This window comes from Uranotaenia lowii, chromosome 3 (genome assembly GCF_029784155.1).
Source record: "Uranotaenia lowii strain MFRU-FL chromosome 3, ASM2978415v1, whole genome shotgun sequence".
Classification (NCBI taxonomy): domain Eukaryota; kingdom Metazoa; phylum Arthropoda; class Insecta; order Diptera; family Culicidae; genus Uranotaenia; species Uranotaenia lowii.
In genome coordinates this window covers 113,367,457-113,373,312 of record NC_073693.1, presented here as the reverse complement: position 1 = coordinate 113,373,312, position 5,856 = coordinate 113,367,457, and positions in this window count along the sequence as shown.

The window sequence follows — 5,856 nt, the reverse complement described above, 5'->3', positions numbered from 1 at the left end:
TTGTGCTCTGCTTGGTCTTCAGACGCTATCAGATCGCCATTCCATCGCCCAACCTCTATTCGTGGCAAAGATTTTACGTAACGAAATCGATTGCGCATGGCTGCTTTCCCGATGTAACATCTACGCACCAGAACGAACTCTTCGCAATCGAAATTGGCTCTCTCTGGAATCAAGAAGCACGCGCTATGGCAGCAATGATCCTCTACGTTCCGCAATAACTTGCTTTTTACGCCATTTCACACACTTTGACTTTAATGTATCTATTTCAATTTTTAGACGTCGGATTGAATCTGATTTAAGCGAACAATTACGAAACTAAGAATAATGTTATGTACAAATAGTATTAAGATCATTAAGACACCTATGTCAGATGATATTATTTTCAATAAACAATAAACAATAAACAATAATTTGCAGTAAATCCTATCAAGGCCCACTTTTCGAATTGTTCAAGTTGTGTTGAATTTATATTCCGTTTCTAAGGGATCCTCCCGTTTTGGAAAAGGAGCGGTCGTGCATTACAATAAATCATCTCTTTAAGTCACGAACCCAGTATCCAGTAGGTGGTGAAAGCTGGCCGGATACGCTGGGCGGGACATGTTGCGAGAATGCCGGATGACTGTCCTGCAAAACAGGTGTTCGCTACGAATCCGGTAGGAACAAGACGAGCGGGGGCGCAACGAGCGAGGTGGTTAGACCAAGTGGAGCGTGATCTGGCGAACGTGGGGTGCCCGAGAAATTGGAGAACGGTTGCTATGAACCGAGTGAATTTTAGGAATTATGTTCGTCAAGTTATGTCGTAAGACGGAATACTATGTAAATAAAAAAAATAAGTCACACTTAAATTTTTCTCATATTTCATGATAATCAGTTCTAAATTGATTTTATTGTGTTGTATTTGCATTGAGTCCGTTGAGTCAAAGTTTGTTTGTGTAATAAATTTGATAAGAATGTGTTCAAATTGTTCAATTTTTGTAGGTACTACTGTATGACCCATAAAAAATTCGAAAATCTGTCATCAAGGTTCAAAACCACTTTTCTTGATATCAACATGATTTGAAAACTTTTTAATTCATGCAGGCATGTAGATAAACATATTAAGAAACAATAACTCGATATGTCCACTTTTGTTCTCAAATACTTTCTCCAGACGGGATTTGAATCGGGAGCCTTCAGAGAATCGACACTTGGTTTGGAGTACCCACAGGCCTTTGCTTGAACATACGCGCATATAAAAAAAAGTCGAAGGTGTTCGAATCCGGACTGCTCGGAGACCAAAAATCCCTCGACCCAAACTTCATATTCTTCTCAAGTCAGGTTTGGGTCGATTTCGAGGTATGACATGGGCTCCTTCTTGTTATAAAACAACATTCTCGGGTGCACCTAAGTTTGCCCGAATCCACGGAAGCACATGATTCTTCAAAATGTCCATGAAGACTTCAGTATGAACTTTTACTCCAGCTTTTATGAAAACAAGAGGCATCTTCAATCCATTCGAAGCAACTGCTCCAAATACCATGACTCCGGCACTCCGGCGGTATGCTTGGTCCTGAACTTGAATTTCACATTCTCTGGAACATTCTTGGCCTTCAGGGGTGAACTATACTGATCTGTACATGAATTGGACACCGAACCAACCGAAAAAAGTTTCTAGTCTGAGAACACGACGATCAGCTGCTTCTTCTTCATGCTAGACAGAAATCGCTTCGAACTGTACTGCAGTATACTACATTATTTACGTCAATTGACACATGAAGTTTAGCAGAGCTAATACACCCACAAAAAAACTTCCTCAAAAATCGTCAAAAACTACCCAAAACAGGCTCCTAAATATTTTCGCATTTTGTTATGGGTCATACTGTAATTGATATGGTAATGTTTGAAGAGCACTTGCAAATTGTTTGAGTTGTGTAGAATTTTACTTTGAATTAGTATGAGACCCGCATTTTGGAAGGGTTTTCTTAATGATTCATTTCGTTATCTCAAAACTTGTTTGTGTCCCAATTTTGATAAATAAAACGAGTTTTGTGGATTCCATGTATGTCAAATGTAAGTTGTATGAGTTCCGTTTATTATATTTTTTTGTTTTAATGTGTTACTGAATTCTGCCACCACAAACATAAACCAAATCACGACTTTGAGAAAAATGTGAATTGGAACTCTGTTTTTCCATGTACTATAAATCTATAAAGCGCGGCCCGCGGGTAGCATTTGGCCCGCCAAGACTGTTCATTAGAGTGTCCCAAAATAGAATAGTTTCTGAATAGTACAATACAATTTGCTAAGAAAAATCTCATTCACACGATTGAATTGTGGCCGTAGCACCGTCATGAATATTTTTGTTAAATATAATAAAGCCAAGGTATTTCTTAGATTGCACCTGCTTAAAAACACATTCGAACTCAATTATGTACTAGCCAGATTTTCGCGTGCTAATCAGTTCATCCTTTGCGACGTTCTTCTTTGTCCAACGAAAATTTCTGTAACTACCTCTTTCAGGCGGTATTATTTTTATAGCCGAAATACCTACACAGAAAAGCTTGAAGTTGTAATGAGCTCCAGCGGTGAATTCCAAACACAGGGCACGCAAACCAAACATGTTCGATGGCACGTTCTGGCACCGCACTTACGCGCCAAGGATCCTCATAATGAGAGCTCGAACCCGCGCGTACACACATACATACGTTTGTGAACGTGTATGTGTGTGTGCGCGCCTGTACGTACATCTATCATTCAGTAAACCCGAAAACGGAAACGTGAAGGATAACATCACCAGTTCCTTTTTTTTTTTCCTCCATCGGAACACAACCCACCTGAAGAAAAAGGACCCTTGTCGCTCATTCGAAGGAAGGAATTAGGTACACAAGACGACCGAGACGGGCGTTGAAGGATTCCAGAAAAAAAAACGCGCTCTCGACAACAGCTTGTTGCAGCTGTTCCCCCTCCTTTCTCGCGTGTTTGTCCGTGTTTTTGGTTCTTTGATCCAACCCAAACGGTTTTCGTCTTTTTCCTTTCCTACATATCGAATGAATCGTTAAACATTCTACATGATGATGGAGCATATACATATGATCACCTAATCGAACTATCATACCATACCTAGGTACTACCTACTGCCTGAATTATTGATTTTGTTCGAAAAGAAACGTTTCTACAACTATGAGCACGGGATATTATCGCATGTAATTAACATCAGCTCAGAACACTTGTAATGGTGAGAATTCTTAGACTTTTTGCGGTTTTGACAAAATCCTTCTATTTTAGATCTCACAACATTTACAGTTTTCCATGGTAGAGACATATTGCTTAATATTTGATTAGATAAATATTGGTACCCGTATGCATTACAAATTTAACTATTCTTTCCAGGATTGTTCGGTCATGTCAAGTTAGTAAAGCTTAGTTCTTTTAGAAACAGGACACTTTCTTTTGTTAATAGCTCGTTTAGGGGGAAGTCGCCTATGGCCGGACAACATCGATTTTTCGAAAACACAATATCCAAATAATGTTTTAATACCATGAAAATAAAGTAAATAGTAGCCTCATATGGTGTTAGAAATATGATAATCCAATCTGAAAAGGTAAACCAATGATAGGCATTTAAAGCTTTTGCCTAGTAGTACGGAGAGGATCGCCTAAACTTTGCATTTGTATTGTGGTCAGTTTTTTCGGCTTGTAAAATTTGAACTGCACATGAACGACATTGTTGATTGGTTATCTTTCGACTACAGTAGATATAAGATAACGAAACGGAAGTTTAAACGAAATATTATGAAAATAAAAAAAAAATGAGATTTGTCTATGACCGGACACCAAGTCGTTGTTTATGACCGGACAAGAAAATATTCAAAATTATAGATGATTTCAACTTAAAACATTAATTTTTTTTCATCACTATAGCACTCTCAAATGGTTAGCAGAAGATAAGGATTCAATAACGAAACTATTTTGGTCATCCGAGAAACTTTGGATTTTGCTGTCCGGTCATAGATAATTTTTCTCTATTTTTTTCGAAACAGGTGTTTCATTCTGGTTTGTCAAAAAAACTTTTATGGGTGGCTTCATAGAACTTCAGCATTGGAAAACACATACTCACAAGACTTGTGCAAGTGATTTCAGTCATTTTGCTACGTTTTTGTGCCATTGGCGACAACTTTAGTAAAGTAATTCGTAGTTTCCGGCCATAGACAACACTTTTGTAAATGAGTGAAAACTAACATGATATGATTTCTCTTATAACATATGTTGTAAATTAATTTTTGTCTAATATAGTTAAGTGATCATTACATTGATACTCTTCAAATCAGTAGAGCAACAAATATTTACAAAAATCTATTTTTGAAGTTATTGCTTAAAAACCTTAAGTGTCCGGTAGTAGACAACTTCCCCCTACTAGTAATCGGACATTCAAAATTTTGACGACCTTTTGCTGCCTGTAAAAAGTCCGACCTTTTTTTCAATTAAAAATTTACACGTTTTGAGATATTTACGATGCAAGAGAAAAAGAAAAAAACTGCAAAGTTTTCTTCAAATCTATCATTATGAAAATGATAACTGACAAAACCGTTGATTATTCCAAAAATTACTTTGCGTGAGTAGTGGAAAAGTATGCAAACACTGTGAAAAGTGTCTTAAAAACTCTTAAAAACAGTGAAAAATTATATAATATGGACGACCCCTTTTGTCGACCCCTGGCAAAACAGTTGACATATGAAATTTTTTGCCCGTCCCTGAAAACTTCCGTGTGCAAATTTTCATCCCAATCCTACACTGCCGGCCAAAAGTTTGGGATCACCCGCTAAAAAACATGCAAATTTTGATCATTCATATCTCAGCTGTCTTAGGACATATTGCAAACCTTCTGATCTCATTTGAAAGAAAATGAGCAATAGCTATTTCGGAGGTATTTTGCTCATAAATAATGTTTTAGTTTTGCACCTAAAACTTTACCTAAAGTTAGAACATTTTCAAAAAATCGTACTCAATATTCAAAGCCGATCATCTCGCGATAGGGTGGACCAAATTTCAGAGTTTGAGTTGCATTAGAATCCTTATTCTATACTTCTCAAAACACAATCAAAAAATTTTGTGCAAAAATTTAAGAATGTACTTTTAATTAATAAAAAAGACACTTAAGTTATCGTCCAAAAGTTTGGGATCACCCCTCAGTATGGTGTATCGGCCAAAAACATGCAAATTTATCTAATTCATATCTTTCTCATCTAACATCGGATTGCAGATCTGAAGGGTGCATTTGAAAGCTTAGGAATTGTTGTTTTTTCATAAGTTCATTAAAAAATTATATTTTTAAGTGATAACCATAAAAAATTTACCTAAAATGAATTGTTTTTTGAAAATTCACACTTATGATTGTGAATTTTTTATGGTTATGGATTTAAAATATAATTTTTTAGTGAATTTATGAAAAAACAACAATACCTAAGCTTTCAAATGCACCCTTCAGATCTGCAATCCGATGTTAGATGAGAAAGATATGAATGAGATAAATTTGTATGTTTTTAAAATAATGATCCCAAACTTTTGGCCGTTACACCATACTAGGGGTGATCCCAAACTTTTGGACGATAACTTAAGTGTCTATTTTATTAATTAATAGTACATTCTTAAATTTTTGCACACAATTTTTTGATTGTGTTTTGAGAAGTATAGAATAAGGATTCTAATGCAACTCAAAATTTGAAATTTGGTCCACCCTATCCCAAGATGATCGGCTTTGAATCTTGAGTGCGATTTTTTTAAAGTGTTCTAAGTTTTGGTTAAGTTTTAGGTGCAAAACTAAAACATTATATATGGGCAAAATACCTCCGAAATAGCTATTGCTCATTATCTTTCAAA